Here is a 19,228-nt window from a genome sequence, read left to right on the forward strand (position 1 = left end):
TAACACCACTCGTGCTCACAGCTACTCACGGTGACTGCCAAATAGGGGAGGCAGCAATTGCCTCGAGCCAAGGAAAGAAAAGTTTAGACAGCACACTAAGAGAAGTTTTTAATGATCAGTGCAATTGGGCAATGGAGTCAATTCCCAGTAAAGGTGACTAAGGAGATACTAGAGCAGATATTCTGTAATGGGCTCATTAGAGAATCAGTGGGAGAAACACACTCAGCTCCCATCAAAGCACTTAGAGTGAGCAGGCTCTGCCATACACAGCTGGGCAATTGCCAAAGCCCTGTACTCTCCCCCGTGGCTCTGAACCAGTTGTCCACTGGCAGACACCACAAACATGGGCAGTGCACAGCAGCCAGCAGGAGCCCAAGGAGAGTAATACACTTGTTGCCAGATGCAGGAGGAGACTCGATAGGCCCACTCGAAATCTGTCAGTGTCCTCCAGCTCCCCCTGGCATTCTGTCATTAGAGTCGGGGGAGGAGGGAGAGAGACAAAGAGAGCTGGAGCCCTCCTTCTGGCCCATGCCCACAAAGAACTCTCCCCTAGTCTAAACGTCAGAAGAACTGACCCTGTGTTATGTAATTCCATTCCCGTGAGTTTAAGCCATTACGTACTTTTCTCCACTAAGTACGCTACACCCTAACATTTTTTTTAAGTATAAATGTATTTTCACTCAAAGTTGTGGTTTTCTCAGCTGCCCTTTCCTTCTTCTTCTTCTTGATTAGGATATTGTTTGACTTAATTGAGCCATACCCTTCCAGCATTCTGAACCCAAAGAAACATAGCAGCCAAGTTCAGACATCTCCAAAACTCCACCACTTCCCTACTTTGTAATAAAATTCTGTCATGGAAATATGCTTCATGATAAACATTTCTAATTTAACAATAATAATTTATATTTCTTTAACATAGTTTTTTAACATAGTCTTCATTTCTTTAACATAGCTTTAGAACATGCTCACATATACCATACACTTTATCTTATCTATTTTTCCCATTTGGCCCCTTTCCCCATGTTTCATGCTCATGAAATTCCCAACTTGCAGAGTCATTTCCCACATAAGCTGGTTCCCTTTGTCCTTGTTGATCCACCTTCCTTATTTTATAGGTCACACAGTTCATTTGGGCCATTTGCACTTTTGGTCATTTTTATCATTTACAATTCTCAGGTGAATCTTTTCAATGTCATTATCTCAATTTCAATACTAGACATTGTGTTCTTTTTGTATCATCAGTTAAAATAAAGCAAGTTGCTATTAATAATTTCTATTTGGGAGAGAAGGAGAATTCATGTGGTGGAAGAAAGAGTTCAAAATTCTTGCTTCTTCCATTACCAGCTATGACAGTGCTGGACAAGTTACTCAATCTTTCTGAGCTTTGATTTCCTTTTATTAGTGACGTAAAAAAGGTTGCCATGAGGGCTAAATAAGATGGCATATGCAACCGTGCCTGAAAATCCTCAAAAGACATTAACTGTAAATCTGAGATCTCCTGCTAGGTTTCCATTTAAGCGCCCTTCGCATTCATATTAATAAAGAATAGCCCAGCAAACAGCATCTTTCTGCCATTGGGTTCCTGAAAGTGTGTCATTCCATCAGCTTCTCCACTCACTTTCTCAAAGTGAGGAAGGCAAGGCAATGCACACAGAGTCCTGCCATCCCCAAAATTACTGATTTCTAAGTTACCTGTTTCTACTAAATTCAACTGCAAGTAGTTCAGAAGCACTACAGTTGGAAAGTACAGAGTAAATGCCTGGATGGCCATCAGCTCCCAGCACTTCCAATTAGGCCTGGCTGGTCTTTATATCACACACTGGAATGGGGAGGCAGGTAGTAACAGTGACTGCAGAGCACATGCCAATGGCAAGACACAGGCGGGCACTCAGGGGCACGCAGTCTATCCCTGGGCCATCACCCACCAAGCACTAGGCCTGCAGCTGGTAGAATACATTCCTCTCCATCCTTTTCTCTTTGCCTGTCTGGTGAAATATTTTACACCACAGAAGCTTTAATTAACCTCAAATTACGTCACTTCAAATTTGTCTGGCTCAGTGACACCTGAAATTCTGCTTTAATTCTGAAGTCTCCCCTTAAAGATTCAGAGGCTAAAAAAAAAAAGCTCACAACAGGCAGTTGAGGGATTTCAATGTATAATCAGCAAACGTGTGCTTTTACAGCTTAGATGGCTTATGGCTATTAAAATGTAAAATGGGCGTACCTTTTGATCCAGCAATTCCTCTAATAAGAATTTACCCAAATGAGATTATTACACAAGTATCAAATGGTGTACAGACAGGCAGGCTCACAGCAGCAATGAATTTTAGATTGAAAGCCTGGAAATAACATAAAGGTCTATCAGTAAGCCTAGTGCAAACTCTGACAGACATCATTAGCTGCCTCCTCTGCAAGCTGTTTCCCCTTCTTCTTTTGTACCACAACTCTGAGTTTCCTATTCCTGCGGTTTGGATGGGATTAGCATAAACTTCTACCCAACCCAAGGCAATCAAAACGGCCTTCACTGGGTCCCATCACTTAAGATGGTCCAAGTAGAAGGAAGCCTGGGATTTTAGTTTGATGATTAAGAGAAGTTCTCTTTCTCTGGTGAGTGAATGGGCCCCTAGAGCTGCAGTGATCTAGCTACCATGAGGAGCAGGAAAAAGAGTAGGAATGAGAAAATCAGAAAGAAATCCTAAATCCTGATTAAATTGTGCCTGAAGCCCCTACCCACAGGATTTTTCAATATATTCTTATTATTTAAACCAGGTAGCCCTGGGTTTTGTGTTACTTACGATAAAAAGCACCTAATAAAAGTATTCAGTCATTAAAAAGATAACGTATATTTATCGACATGGAAAGATGTCTACCACGTTATTAGAAAAACAGTGGATTACAGAATAGTGCATACAGAAAAATCCCATTTATTGAGAATTTTATCTGTGTGTGGTGTGTATGGGTGAATATATATACACAGATATATGCACATACAGAGAGACAGACAGATAGCGACAGAGATATGCCTGGAAGAATTTTACTAAAATGTCCACAGTGGTTAACTCCAGTGTTTCTGAGGAATTTTACTTTCCTTTTTGTATTCTTCTATAGTGTTTGCTCTTATACAAGAGCAACATGCATTTTTGTGGGACAGAAAAAGTAAGCTTTAAAAAATCTGGCCATTTACTGATTCTGTTTATCTTTAGTGTAAAATAAATGGACAGCTTTGCCTCACATCCCTCTCCAAACTTAAGTGTTCCAGGAAAAAAAAAAAATCAAAGAAGCTAGGTAGGCACTCAAAATATTATTTCATTATAAAATTCCATGATCAAGCAATGAAACCACTTTAAATCTGAATTTGTACATTCTCTGTCTGAAAAAGAAACACAGCCAAAGGTGCCTAAGTATCTTTCTAGAAGAGTAGAAATAATATTAATTACACTGAAGCATCTTCTTATAGAGGCTGAGCACTTCATATTCTGAAAAGGGAGAGCCATAGTGGAGGAGGGCAGAAAGTGCAGAGAGAGCAATACATACAGCTACTTCCAGAAAGAGCAGGTGCCACTGAGGCTGCTCAAAAGCTGCAGGGGGGTGGCTGGTTTGGGATGCAACTATGCTGGGTAGAGTAGAGCGTTTAACTCTTGACTGCTGCTGGATATATCCACACCCTTTTCTCATGGGGATAAATCCTCAAGGACTTAACCTCACTCCTCAGTAGCACAGCCTTATTCTAGTCACTTTAAGCTCTTCAAAGGTAACAGTTTCTAGAAAACTATATGTTCTCTGTGACTCCTTTAAGTTCTAAAATTATAATTTAACCAAACATATTACATAAATTGTTGGGGGGAAGGGGTTGTTTGAAAGATCTGAACACCACTGGGATAGAAACTTCTGAGTAGTGACAGCTCTAAGAGGTAGCACTTGGTTAGAAAAACCTACCAATGGCAAACAGAAGTCAAAGACAAAATCTTGATTTGTTTATTGGTGGTTTTTACTACAGCTTGTAGGATTTTCTGACTAGAAAGTCTCAAGAACTCTGGCTTCTAAAATCAATTAATTGGAGTGAACATCTCTTTAAAGTAATAGGAATCTTGCAGCTACAAGGTAACTGCAAAAAGATACTAGGATGGTTTGTTTTACAAGTTAATTTCCAGCAGTTATTTGTTTCTTTTACAACAAATTACTATCCTGTACCTACACTGTATTTCATGATAATGCCATTGTTCTCAGTCAGTCACCATTTAATTCTGGAAGAGTCACAATACACCAAGAAAGAAAAGAATTGAAAATAAATACCACCCATAAAATTGTCTGTTTTACATATTTGCCTTTGGGATCAAGTTAAAGATGTGACCCTCCCACTCAAAATTACAAGCATGCACTAGATTATCCATTTGTCTATTCTGTGTCTCCTCCTTATTCATCCCACTTTGACGGACTGTTGGCAGCTTCAATCTTTATTAAAGGGCATCAGAATGAGAAAGAAGACAACAATGAGTGGTTGTCAAACCTCAGTTCCAGTAAGGATCCCTCAGGGTCCCTCTTCAGTCCCACGGCATCAGTGTCGCAAGGTGGGCTTAAGTAGCTGTACTTTTACCAAGTATCCTAGACAAATCTGAAAAGGCTTCAGATTATCCTTTGGGAAACAGGAATGTAAACAACTACAAGGTGACTAAATCACTTCCAGACAATCAAACCTGATTATATAACTCTGTTTTGGATAACTGTACTCTACTCCATATCCGTGGTCACATTCTTGTCCCATGTCCAGGAAGCCACCAGCACCATCTCTCCCTGGACTGGACCATGGTTTCCAAGTTAGCTGTCTGGCTTCCACTCCTGCCCTCTCCAATCCCTTCTCCAGAAACTTGCCCGAAAGCTCTTACATACTACAAGATCTTATACACACCACATCACTCCCCTCAAAACTCTTCAGTGATGGCTTAATGGATACGGAGTTTCCATTAGGGGTGATGCAAATGTTTTAGAATAGATACAGATGGTGGTTACAGAACATTGTGAATGTACTAAATGCTACTCAATTATTCACTTTAAAATGGTTCACTTTATGTTACATGAATTTCACCTCAATTAAAAAAAAAAGAAAAACAAAAAGCTTTCAGTGGCTCCCTACCACACTTAAAATAAAAGCCAAAGTCCTCAGGCTGGCCTAGCATGTCTGGCATAACCAGGCCCTAACCTACCTCTCAGCAGCCTCATTCCAGCCACTCTCCACCCTCACTCTCTGCACTCCGGCCACGTTGGCTATGTTTCAGTGACTCCAAAAGCCAAGCTCTTTCTCTCGTCTGGGCTTCACACATGGGACTCCCCACCTGAATAACCCCATCCTTCTTCAGGTCCTAATTTATAAATTACTCTCCCATGTAAGCCTTCTCTAACCACTTCACTCTCATCATACCCCTCCAGAGAAACCTGGTCTTTTCCAAGTATTTATCATGAGTTCCAATTATATAATTATTTTCATTTTACTTAATATCCTTTGTAGTAAACTGTGGGCTCCCAGGAGGACAGGAATAGTCATCGTTTTTGTTCACTGCTGCATCCTCAGCACCTAGCATGAACTTGGCACAATTAATACCTATTTGTTTGGCACAATGAATATGAAGTATGCTTTCTTCCAAAAACATTAAATTTCAACTACAAAATGAGTATCAAGCTAGTTCACAATATTACGTGAGATTTAAAATACATACACCAAAATTTTCTTTTAAAAACTAGATGAGAAAAATCAGAAACTACCACCTCGACACCATATAGAGTGCACCAACCAATGCAAAGAAATGACTTCTCTGACTTCCACATCACCTGCTTTCTGTTTCTCAACAGAATCAAGTCCTTGATGCCCAAGAAAATTCCATTAAAAACTGTCTCCTAGTGCCACTGCCTATTACTATTATCTTTAGTAATAAGGGAAGAAATAGGGACTATATTTACAGAAAGATGCAAATGAAATGGGTAAAAGGCCAGGCTTCAGAAGGATGTCATGAGAAACTGTTGGCTGCCCTCACCCAGGCACCACTTTCTTTGCTGTTGTTGTTGTTATTGTTTTTGTTTTGGTAAGGAAAACTGGCCATGAGCTAACATCTGTGCCAATCTTCCTCCAGCTTATATGTGGGATGGTCCCACAGCATGGCTTAACGAGCGGTGTGTAGGTCTGCACCCAGGATCCAAACCTGTGAACCCCTGGCCTTCGAAGCGGAGCACACAAACATAACCACTACATCACCAGACTGGAGGCATCACTTTCTTGAGGGAAAGTGCACAGGGTATGACCAGGGCAAAAGAAGATCCTGAACTCAGTCAGTTCTGAGAGATAAAGGAAAAAGGGAACTAGAGGAGAAACTCACATAAAAGCCCACATAATTGGTGTTTTGTTACTAAACAAACTGTTCTTGAGTGATTATAGGTGTACAAGTGATTCATTTTTTCCAATCTTGCACCTGCATTAACTAGAACCCTAATTTGTCCATGAGGCTGAAGTGTGTCTTGATTACTTGCCTTCAAAGCTTATGTCCATTGAAAATAAGCTTATTTCTCTCCCACGGTCAGTTCCCAGAGCCACCTAATCCATAATTCTTCCGCCCAGCACTCACCACTTCTGATCATTACGGAAAGCAGAGGCAAGCAAGTGGCCTTACAGGCAGGTTCCAAAGAGATGCATCTGTTCACAATTGTGTTCACAGCCTACAAAGCACTCCCCAGCCCCTGTGCCCATTGCAAAGGCAGGAACATCAGGACCTGAACACACGTACAGCCCATCTCACGGGCTACTTTTCAATACTTGAATTCTTCTTTAGCCAAAGCTTTGGATTTTCCCAGACCCCACTCCACAGACATGGTGGTGATTTGCATGGCTGTTAATTTAAAGAATATCCCCATGTTGCCGCAGTGCCTAAAGGTAGTGCTCCTGGCATCTAAGGATGGGACACGTACAACTGGGTTGTTCATCAGAGAGAGCTCAAAAGCTTTTCCCAAGCTCCAACTCCGAGCTCTCTGCGCTCGGCTGGGGATCCCCTGGAGACAGGCTAAAGCTGCCCAGCGCAGCCAACTATGAGACCAATATGGTAGCAACCAACAAGACTGTTCTCCAATAGGCAGAGGAGCCTGAGCAGTCACTACACTGCCCCAACATCTTCCCCAAGCATCCTAAGTTTCTCTCTTGTGCCCTCTTCCTTAAGGCAATATATGTGGCCACCATGGTGGACTCTGCTTTGCTTCCTCTGACCTGGCTTCTAAATTTGCCTTACACTTGAAGATGCTACTTGAGTCCTGTTCCCATATTCCAAAAGCACTCTTATGAACGTTCTTAACATTGTTTTTGTTACAGAACCACATACACTTTTATAGGAGATGAGGAGCCTGGTAATACACATAAAAAGCATTCAAAATACATGATAAAAGCAACTCAGGCCAGGAGGAAAGTGAAGTGCCAGCAGAACCAAATCATTAGGTAGCAGAGCTATGACCGTAAAACAAAATACATTCAGGAGTGAGTCATGAGGCCAATAGGTTAAAACAGGCATAAGGAGGTTATACATGGGGATAGCTCAGTAAAAACTGCGGGCAGAAAATAAGATAGGGAAGGTTAGTAAAAGAGGAGTTCGAGGACAAGAGTAGAGGAGTTTGCCAAAATGCCAAATATATGTGACAAACGGAAATTAGTGTTCGGAAAGCCAGACACTAAGAGGGGATGAATAGTCAGTAAAGGGATGGAGATTCCTGGTGGAAGGGGTGAGATTATAAAGACAGGTACTTTCTACCCTGACTGGAGCTAGCAAGATTTTTGCAGTAGAAGAAGCCAGAATGCCAGAAGAGGAAAACCTCATCAGATTTCTACCATTTCCATGCTTTGAGGAACTTGGGAATATCTAACTAGGAAAATAGAAATCTCTTCAAGTAATTTTTTTTTAGTGAGGAAGACTGGCCTTGAGTTAACATCTGTTGCGAATCTTCCTCTTTTTGCTTGAGGAAGATTGTCACTGGGCCAACATCCGTGGCAATCTTCTCCTATTTTACACGTGGGACACCACCACAGCATGGCCCAATGGGTGGAGTGTAGGTCTGCGCCAGGGATCCGAACTGCAAACCCCAGGCTGCCAAAGAGGAGCACATGAACTTAACCACTATGCCACAAGGCCAGCCCTCTTCAAGTATTTTTTCGTGGAGGAAATTTAATATGCAGAATTGATTACTCAGGTGATGAAGGAGCAAAGGGTAGTACATGATAGTGAGGTAATCCAGAGATCAGCAAAAGCAGGAAGCTGCTACCTCCCTGAGGCTGCAGAAACAAGAGCAGGAGGTAGTGCTGTTAGAGTCTGTGGGCCAAGGTCACTTGTGAGCAGCTGGAGCCAGAGAAGGTCTGTCAAGCATGAGTGGTGCTACAGGGGAGGGATTCCCACTGCCAGGGATGCCGTAGGAAGCTGGAGGAAAGGAAAACACACCCTGGCATTGCCCTTTTCCCTGCTCTCTCCCATCAGTGCCTCCCATGGGCTGAAGAGAGTGGGCCAGCTAACTCAGAAATCTGGGAAAGCAGCCTGCAGGGGTGAGCCGCCTCCAACACAGAGTGGAAGAGGGAAGGGCAAGGAATGCTGGAAGGGAAGGAGACAAATGCTGGGACAAGGAAGAGGAGTCCCAGGGAGCTTTAATAAGCAAGCTGCTTCTACAACAGACACACTTTTAAAAGGTTTGCTTATTGCCATATAATAGCCACAGAGGAATAAATAAAAGTGGAAGCTAGACTTTGCAGAAAAACCTACTGACCTTTCTGCCACCTACAGGTGGCCCCTGATGCCACTCTGCAGAATCCCAGAGTTGGAAAAGGGGTGGGGGATTTATTCTATTACCCTTTCTTCAGTTATAATTAAGCCAAACTAGTCTAAACTAGTGAATTTTTTTCAAAATTCTAGAATGAAAAGGGCTTTTACTTTTAAAAATAAAAAATAGTATTGAATAGAAGAAAATACACACATGCACATGTGCGTGCACACACACATCCAAATGACTACAAGTAAGACTGGGGAAATCTGAACGAGATTGGTGGATTGTATCAATCAATATCCTGGTTCTGACACTCTGCTATACAGGTTTGCAAGGTGCTATCATTGGACGGAAATGGGTAAAGGGTATACAGGATCTCTCTATTGTTTTTTACAACTGCATATGAATCTAGAATTATCTCCAAATAAAAAGTTTAATTATAAAATATCATAAATATATAGATAATATTCTAAATAAACAAGGCCTCTTTCTCTCCATCGTGTCTCACCCATGGTGTCTCCGGCCTCTTTACACTCACTTGCTCGGTATTTCTACTCCCATGCCTGGTCTCCTTGTTAAACAAGGCCCAGGAAGCTCTTTGCCAACCCTCCTACAACTTGTCACAGTTCTGCCTTCTCTTTGTCACTGGCTCAATGTTACTTTTACAGAAATACGACTGTCAGGTTGCTCTAGTTTGATTAGTCAGCCTTAGCCTTTCTGGCTGCAGATGCAGCCAGCATATTAGTATTCATACATGGGACAATTAGAAGGCTGCCTGATCTTATTCCGTATCATCTAACAAGCTCTAACCTGCTCATTTCATAATTAAGCATTTAATTCAAAATGGCTCTCTTTCTGGATTTATGCTTTCTTCTCCCACCCTCTATATCCTTTGATCTCCTTTGGGAACTGGTGACCTAAGAACCAGCAGAAGAAACTACAGCCAAAAGCCTGGCATTTTGACAGAAGAAGAGAAAAGAACCAGCTCCACCCCCAGCTACCACTCATTCACTTAGCTAAAACACAGGCTATCAGAGAAGCACGGAAAACAATAGACATAAGTGCATGCTAGGTCTTCCAGAAACTGAGAGTGGATGAAAATCACCTCTTAGCCAAGAGTATGGGGGAAAAAAATCACCATTCATCACAAAATGGGCACGGGTCACAGACATTTCTCCAACTCTCCTTCTCTACAACTCCACAAATCCTCCCTGTGAAATATAACTTTCTTCCTTTAATGACCTGGTAGTCAATTATTTATATTCTTCAATTTATCTTTCTGTCTTCTTTTATTGATGCCCAGATTGTACTACTTAACTCTAGAAAGCCTGACCAAGATTGCAAGCAAGGCAGAGGAGACAGCCCTTCAAGGGGTGCCACGTCTAATGGACAAACAAGGCTGTGGTGCAAGGTGGAAGGCTGGAATCTCATTGTAGGAACAACAGTGAGCTAAGTGGTCACACACTGCAGGCCTCTCTGTTGTGCTGACTTTTCTAGACAGCTTTCCATCAAAATCCATCACGCATCCCTTGCCGATCTCAAACCCCACAGTCACTGCCCTCACCTAGGTGCTTATCATTGTTTGTCTGGGCCTCCTAGCGGATATCCATGCCCCCAACTCTTCCTCCATCAAGCTATTCCCTACATACCTGCCAGCATGATCTTTCTAAGGTGCAAATCAAAACTGACAATGCCTTCATCTTAATCCTTCAGTAGCTCTATCACCTGAGACCAGGTCTCCCAAATCTGCCTCATTATAAAAACCAGTGGGGGCATTAACAAAAAATGAAATAAGATAAAGCAGATTCTTCAGTATCTTATGTTGGGTTCCTCCAGAAACAGACCTTGAGACAGCAATTAAGTGCAAGTTATTTATTTGGGAGGGGATCCCAGGAAGAGGTAGAGGAAAGGGAGACAGCCAAAAGAAGCACAGATTATCTAGCAGACTGCCATTGTGGGCAACTGAGGCTCCGTTGCACTGGGGAACTCTGGGACACAGTGTCGAGCATGCATCAGTTATTACACCCAAGGGTCTGGGATGCTAGTGTATTAATGCCTGGCTCTCTTCTATCATCGGCTGAGGTCCACTTCTCAGGCCATGAGCTTCACTGCCTTACAAAGTTGCCCCACCTGTGGGAGAGAAAGCCCTCAGATGGAAAACAGTAGCTGCCTGCAGAATAATTCTATACCCATGTACTAGAGCAGTCAGCATCTGGGCATATGAGTACGAAACTGACCATGTCTGCTCCACCAGGCCACCTACCTGAAGATTTGGATTCAGTGGGTGTGGGATGGGACCCAAGAATCATTACTGTGGCAAGCATTTCATGGGATTCCTTTGAACAGGCAGACTGTGAACCACGGACCGATATCATTAAGTTCAAAATCTTCGGTAGGCCTTATTAAGTCCTCTATGGTCTGTCTCCTGCTCAGCTCTCCAGACCTTCTGACTCCCCTGCATAGTCACTTTTAAACCACAATGAACTGGTGCACTTCCCTGAAAATAGCACGTTCTCTTCTGTGAGTAGGAACTGTGTCTTAAGAAACTTTATGATCTCCAGAGCCAAATACTGTCCCATTCATACGGTAAATGTTCAATGAATATTTGTTAAATAATCCTAAAAGAAAATAGTATAATACTATTTAAGTAGGTTCCCTGGAAAAATCTATCTTCCTAATCTATCAAAATAGTAGGTACAACTCCACTAGTAAAACTAAACAAATATATATTGAGCACCTGGTATATACAAGACACTCAAGAATCGCTCCAGGGAAGTACTGTAACCTTTTATCAGCATACACCTTAACAAAGATTCGCTGATAGGGAAACTGTGAATTAAACCCTACGAAAAAGATGAACACCGAGGTAGTGGTGGAAAGGTGAAGGATGCTTTAAGGGTAACTGGAAGCATGTCAGGCTTCACACACCTTGTGATTCTGCCAGGGTTATCCCCAGAGACACAATCGCTCTCCATCTACTTCAGAAAAATGGAGCAGGATAAAGAAGAAAGTCTTACTTCAATGGCATTGCATGCTCGGGATCATGATTTCTTCCAAGGACCAGAAATTTGGTACCTGGAATCTAGATGCACAACAGCCTGTGCAGTTTTCAAGCTACTCAAGGTGCTCTCTTGCAAATGAGACCAAAGCAGAGGTCCGGCCACTTGAAGTTACTAAAGACCTCATCCGTGGCTTTTCTCCCACTGTTTGGGATGTTAACCACAGCACCTTGGCCGCATTCCAGGCTGGATAATTACATTGGGGCTAGCAAACTTCACCCTCCAGCTCCAACTAAATAAAGTATTCCTTCGGACTAGCTGCCATAACCTTTGTTATGCTGCTGTGGGCTATTAAAGAGCTATTCTGCACTTAGGATGGCTGTATTTGTGAAAAATCAATACCCCTGGTATAACTTCCTACGCTGACAAGAAGTATATTACAAAATATCACTGGCTAAGTTAGCTATTTTGATGTTTTTTTAATACAGTGCCAGAAACAATTAGAAAACTACAGTAATTTCTTCTCTATTTTCTCAACTTTTACAATTCATACAGATACAAACTGAAATATTTGCAACATTACATAAAGAAGGGCAAGTGCATATTCCACAAAATATATACCAGGTGCCCAGCCTCTGTTGGAGGTACTGGGCACTGTTCTAAGGGCCATGGGTTACAGTGTCAGCATAAATTTGAAAGTTTTCCAAAGAGAATAATTCAATTTAATTCTTCCTATGCTACTGCATTTCTGAAAATCTGAATATATTTTAAGCTTTACTTAAAAAACTACCATACACAGATCTCCCAATCAAACACTATTTCTGTCCACTCTTAAAATAAAAAGAGTCTACAGGACCTGACAATCAGTGTGTATATGGGTGTGGGTGAAAGTATGTGTGTGTCTAAGAAAGAGAAAATATGCTTTCTTGGCTAGCCTGGAGGGTAGCAAGTGACATGCTACTTAGATATATATTTATTTGTTTGTTTGATTTTAGCAATCATCCTATTTATGTGGGTAAGAGTTTATAGGTAATAAAAGCAGAAGCTGACATAAGGAAATTGAAAATGTAAATATCTCTTGTTTAAGTCTTCTCTACTAAACGAAAAAAAACACAAATCTGGTCCTTTAGTGTTGTATCCTAAGGATGAAAACAATAACAAAAAATATAAGTATTGTGTATGTGTTTGCACATACACACACATTATCTCACACATGAAGATAAGAGGGAAGTTATTGAAATTTCAAGATTCCAGCGGATTAAATTAAATGTATGAAACAGAATATTTAACATCACATTATGCAAAGGGAGATGGTTCTGAAATTTTAAAAAATAATAACCTTAAAATTCAGATTAACCCTAGAGGGTCCAAAACAAGTGTATGTCCTGGACAAACTATAACCAGACTGTAGAAAATGGTTTTAAAAAATCAGGGAAGTTCACTTGAAATCTGCCAAATTATCATTCTGCTTGAAAATCCTTCTAGGCAGAACAAGTTAATAGCAGGCTTCTAAAACTAGGTTAAATAACTGTAAATCAATTTATTCCTCCATACAAATCTGTTAAAGTGCACGCTTTTCTGGTGAAAATGGCTCTTCAATGGTACTTAATATTGTCACTATATTGTTTCTCCAAACTTGTCTACTCCAAGTTTTTCTACTTAAGGTGTTGTATAAAAGGGAAATGTCTACCTTCATCATAAATAATAAATAACAGAATACAGATTCTTTAAAATAGCATAGGAAGAGTCAGCCCTGATGGCCTAGTGGTTAAAGTCCAGCATACTCTGCTTTGGTAGCCCAGGGTTCAGTTCCCGGGTGTGGAACCATGCCACTCATCTGTCAGTAGCCGTGTCCTGGTGGTGGCACACATAGAAGAACTAGAAAAATACAGAACTATACACAACTATGGACTGGGGCTTTTGGGGGGAAAAGGGAGAAAAAGGAGGAAGATTGGCAACAGATGTTAGCTTAGGACGGACCTTCTGCAAAAAAACAATTACCTTAAAAAAAGTAAATAAATAAATAAGTAATAAAATAAAATTGCATAAGAAACTTCAAAACGCATCATGCATGCAATACACTTCCTAAGTTTAGAAGAAATGCTTAATAATGTACATGCAATCCAGGTTTGCCACCCAATAACCCATTTATTACCATTTCAGAAGTAAGAAACAATCTGCAGTATTACCATCTCTCACGGATGACTTGTCCTCCATGAACAGGCTTCAGGTAACACCCCTGACAAGACAGCTTTGATAAAAGACTGAAAGCAACACTAGGCAGCGACACAGTCTGTCCCACATACTTTAAAGAGCCTGGATCACTACACCAACAATTTGTCTATCACGTTGCAGACAGAAGCCCTCAACGAGTGATTAATTAGCTATAACGTTTAAATGCTTGCAGGTATACAAGCTAACCAACACAATCTTCAATCCCATCCCAGTTCAAGATTCACACAGAGAATAACAGATCATGAAAGATTGTCCAAAGATGTAAACAATTACCAAAACAAGGAGCTGGGCTTCCGTAGTTTGGTAAAACAGGTGGGAGCCATAGGACTTTCAGAAACTGAAGGCAGAATGCACGCTATACAATGCATCGAAAACCATAATCTAGCCTGGTGTCAACACTGAATTTTACTCCCAGATAGTACTGTATTTTCTAAGTATCCTTAGTAGAACAAAAATCTTTGTTACAAATTTTATGTAAATAAAGAACAAAGAAAGAATAATTCAGGGGAGGAAATGAGGGAGAAAATTTTCAAGTGTGACTCTGGAGATGGCTCCGTCCCAGCATTGAGTCACAGCATCTCACTGTGCCTTGGTGTTCCTTAAAATTAAAGGGTTAGGCCAGAGCATCAACCTCTAATTTCCCCCTAGCAGCAAAATCTAGCCATCTATTTAGGTATCATAAAGAACTCAAGTTTTTGTAAAATCCTGAGAGCACCTGACGGCAGCAGAAAATGTGCTTACAGTGTTTAATGATTTTAAGGGGAAGAATGAGAAGGGTCCAAACAGCCCTCCCAATCTTGCATTTTTCAGTGTATACTAGATTTAAGAGGGCAATTGAAATTAGACGCTTCATTTCACCCTACAATATCAACATAATTCTTATTAAAATAAAATTTTTAAATATCCTTTTTAAAAACATCCCATAAAAGAAAGAGCTTCACCTTATTCAAATAAAACTCAGATCTGTCTCATTTGGAGGGTTCCAATGTGTGAGCTACAGTGTATCAGGATGTGGAAGCAGCTGTCACTGCTTTGTTTTTCATTCACAGTAGGTGGTTGCCAAGCAACAAAATACTATTGTCTGTTTCCATGATCTATTGGCCAATTCTACTGGTGATAATGCTTTCTACAGTTTAAAACAGGGCCACCTTTTGGACAAGAAGAAATGAGAAAAAATTCTCAGGATGATAATAACATATATAAATAAATACACTGAAAGTACCCCAAAATTATGTGTATAAATAGATAACTGTGTGCTGATATACACACATATATTTTGCATATATGCACATGTGTATATGTGATAATACATTCTCCTACCTACCTCCAAATCCATCTAAATTTCAAAGGCCAAAAGCTAGAATCTAAATCCCTGAGGGAAAATCAAGGCATGACCTAGAGATATAAAAATCTAGTAAGAATTACTTTTTCAACAGTAGCAATAATTTCCAATTTGCCAGATGTATCAAATTCTGTCCCTGGAATACAAAGTCCTCCAGTCAGAAAAGCAATTCTGTCACATAAACATCATAACAAATGGAAATCCTTTACTGTCAACTTTCGAATCATCTAACATTTAATACGCTGTTTTACTTAATATCATGTGCTACCACTTGTGTACAGAGATAATAATTCAAACGGCAAGATTCTGTTGCTGTCTACACCCAAGAATCTTAAAATATACTGATTTTTAAAATAATTGAATTGTTCTCCCTGGAATAGCCTCATGTGATTCCCCACTTTGTTTTGATATGGGTCCCTGGGGAATAGCAGTCATGCTATGTTACTGTTGCATATTTCACTAGCTTACAAATAAAATAACACACAGTGTACTCTGTATAAAGTTGTCAACATTAACTTCCATCAGTTGCTGTTTGTTTTGCACTGACAAGGCTTCTAAAGACAAGAATTACAATATTCTTAGATGTACAGACACAACATCAAAACAGCCTGAAGGAATTAAAGCTTGAAAATGCTAGAGGCAATCATGCTTTGTAATGAAGAGAAATCAGTATCATTTACGCATACATATATATTTCTGCAAAGGCCCTAAATAATGCCAGAACAATCTTTGGATTTTATGCAATGCTCATCCCTCTTCCTTCACAATATTTCAAAAGCACTTTAACTTAACTATTTAGTCCCTCCCTCTATGGGAGACTTTGAAATTCACTTTTTGAAATCCATTACCAGTTGCAAATCTATGTATCACAAGAATCTGGAATAAGCAAAATCTATCACATGAATTCATGTTATTACTATAGAGTCTCTTATTAAAAGGGCAACGCTAACAAAACAGAAGCAGTGTGTGTTAATAATGAACTAAACACTAGCCAAAATTACCCCTTCTCCGGACTGAGCCGTCTTCAGCGGAACGCACCCACCTCTCGGGAGAGCCCATCCGGGGTCCTCCTTCACATCTCACCCCACAAATGACCCACTTCCTTCTCCCTCAGCTTCCCAAGCTCGCTCACCTGTGTCTCTCCTGCAAGAACCAATTTCCTTCACACTTTCTCCACCTTCTTCAGATCCCTTAGGCACCCATTACTTTCTCTAAACTACTGGACTCAAATCTGCAACCCAGTTTGCCACGAACCTCCCCATACGACTTGTTTCCCTCATTCTTCTAGATCTGCTTTAAAAACTGCTACCACCAAACAAATATAATATTAATAAAAGAAGAGTTACAAGCCAGTTTTTTTAATTTTATAGCAGTAAAAGATTGAGAAAGAGACAGAAAAGGAGAAAAGCAGGAGTGTATGTGGAGGAAGGAGAATGGGTGAGTAGCCACACACAGCTGGACGCAGGGATCCTACCAAGCAGGGCTTCCCCACCTGTGGACCCCGCTTCCCCCATGTGCGCGCCGCGGGATGACAACCACAACACTCAGAACCACCCCCCTCCGGAAAGGAGGCGGGGTTATGTGTTCAACCAATCAGGACCCGCGAGCACCGGGTGTCCAACCTATGGGGTGTCCGTGTCCGTGCAGGGGGAGGACGTTGGGTGGCCGGGGAGGGGCCGCGTTCGTGGGAGGCGCGCACGTGTGGAGTCTGGAGAGGCCGGGAGGCGGCAGGCGTCCAGTCCCCCAGGCGCGGGCTCTGCACCCTGGCAGCCGCCAAGTCCAGCTGCCCAGTGCCTCTTTTGCCCCGGGCTCGGCAGGACAGGACAGGCTCCCGCCGAGGAAGACCCATCCAAGGTGTCTGAGTTCCCCTTGTAAGGGGACAGTCACAAATAACAACAATAGTACCTAGCGCCGACGAGGCGGGGAGGAAAGTTTCCAGCCCGCACCAGAGCAGAGTCAGCCAGGACAGGGACGACAAGGGATGGGGGGTGGGGGGGGGGGTGACAAACTGGAAAGAAGAGGGCAGCGGGAGGGAGGCGCGAGCAGGACGCGGTCCCGAGTGCTGTGCAGGGGGCGGCGGAGTGCGCTGTCCAAGGTGTAGGGGAGGTGGGAGGCGCGCGGCGGGCGCGGAGCCGGGAGCCAACCCTGGCTGGCGGAGGCCGGGAGAGCGGAGAACAGCTGTCTGGGGTGCACGGCACCCCTGGGCTCGTAAAAGTGACAGGGCTGGAGCTTGGGGAGAGCAGGGAAGGGCGCGGGGGGCTGAGCCGAAGCCCCCACGCTCCCACGCTCCCCTCCCTGCCAGCCTCACCTCTACCTCCATTCCCCTCCCCCCCGAGCCCACTCCCCTGCGAGCCTCTGTCCCGGTGCCTCAGCGAGGGCGGGACCGAGAAACCCCGGCTCCAAGCCCCAACGCCCCAGGGATGCTGCGGGCCGCGGAGGTGCTTACCTGGGGCCGCCGTGCGGGGAGCAGAGGCAGCCCGCCGCGTGGAGCCGGGCGCCGGGCGCGGCGCGGCTCCTCCTTGCCTCGGCGTCCTCCTTCTCCGCTTCCCGGACTCCGTCCCGGGCGCGGAGCTGCCAGACGGGGCCGGGCTGCAGCTGCCGTTCCCTCCGCTGCCTCTGCCGCCGCTGCCGCAGACAGAGGACGCCCCGTGGCGGCTGGAAGCCTGTGTGAGTAGCGGCGCCCGAGAGAGTGGGATCTGCTGAGCGGCGCTGGAGACTCCGCGGCTAGGGGCGCGCGGGCGTGCGCACGCGCGCCTGCGAGTGTGAGTGTGTGTGAGTGTGCGCGCGCGCGCCCACGAGGTGGGGGAGTCGCGAGGGGAGGGGGAGAGAGGTCGAGGGATGTTCGTAGGGACCGAGGCAAAATTCTTCGCCCCCCGGAAATCCGTAAACCCGGGGAAGGAGGCTAGAACGCGCGCGTCTTGGCTGGGGGAGCTGCCGGCTGGGCGGCGGCCGAGGAAGAGAAGGCAGCGCGGCGCGCGGGCTCCGGATCCAAGCGGGGCTGAGCCCAGCGGAGCGCGCAGCCACGGATGCAGCAGAGGCGGCGCCCGCAGCCCACGGTCGCGCTGCCTCCTCTAGGGAGGGGCCGAACAGCTCGCTCCCGCCAACGCCGCCGCTGCCCGGACTTCTCAGCTGTGCAGGAGGGGACAGAAATCGGGACCCCACGGTTGCTACTGCAACCTTGGAGGCGCCCGGCCTGCTGAGGGAACGAGCGGAGGACCCGGGCGCACGTGGCCGACTACCGGCTGGAGCCGGCGTGTGCAAGGGCTGCGGGCGTGGAGTGGGCGGTGGAACCTCGCCGAGCGCGGCCCACTGCCTCGCCGGGGTAGGGGATGCCGGGAGGGGGAGCGAGCGTGAGGGCAGTCGCGGATGAGGTCAGCTGGCACCGTCGGGGGCAGGGCGGCCGCTTCTCACTCCAGGTGGAACGTGGCCTTTTTCCTCCTCCGAGGCCACTTTTCCTCAAAGTTAATCCACTTCCCAGGTGAAAGTGCCAGCCTCCTCTTTGTTCGGATTCAGCTAACTGTGCAGGCATCCGCGCAGTGCCTCTTTGAAGTCAGGCTCCTCCAGGAAGGGGCCAGTGCGGCCAGCCTGGCGCCTCTCTTGGCGGGTTCAACTCTCTGCTCCCTCATTCATCCGAGCCACGTTGTATACCTTAGAAATAAATTTTTAAAGCACATTTACATGCCCTCCCTCCTAAAAGACAGATTGTCCCAGCGGTATTCTTTTCCATGCTTCTTTTAAATTCTGACTGCAATTTTATTCGCCCAAGAATTTCTTGAAGGGTCGTAAGGTCTGGGTGATACTTGAAATGCCCTTCCCAGCGGGAATCCTCTGGGCAGGGATTGTGTTTTGCATACTTTTCCATGCCCTCCAGTACTTA

General features: G+C 44.0%; 1 protein-coding gene across 6 annotated transcripts in view; it reads right to left on the bottom strand.

Annotated features, from left to right (window-relative positions):
* Positions 1–18,472, bottom strand: part of ENOX1 (ecto-NOX disulfide-thiol exchanger 1) — a 535,380-nt gene extending 516,908 nt beyond the window's left edge. For 5 of the 6 annotated variants that reach the window (XM_046663943.1, XM_046663938.1, XM_046663939.1 and 2 more), the window contains exon 1: positions 17,798–18,472. The gene's annotated coding sequence lies outside the window, so the exon portion shown is untranslated. The remainder of the gene's footprint in view (positions 1–17,797) is intronic. The other variant, XM_046663946.1, reaches the window with a different exon arrangement.
* Positions 18,473–19,228: the final 756 nt, after the last annotated feature.

The sequence above is a fragment of the Equus quagga genome, chromosome 6 (assembly GCF_021613505.1).
Source record: "Equus quagga isolate Etosha38 chromosome 6, UCLA_HA_Equagga_1.0, whole genome shotgun sequence".
Taxonomy (NCBI): domain Eukaryota; kingdom Metazoa; phylum Chordata; class Mammalia; order Perissodactyla; family Equidae; genus Equus; species Equus quagga.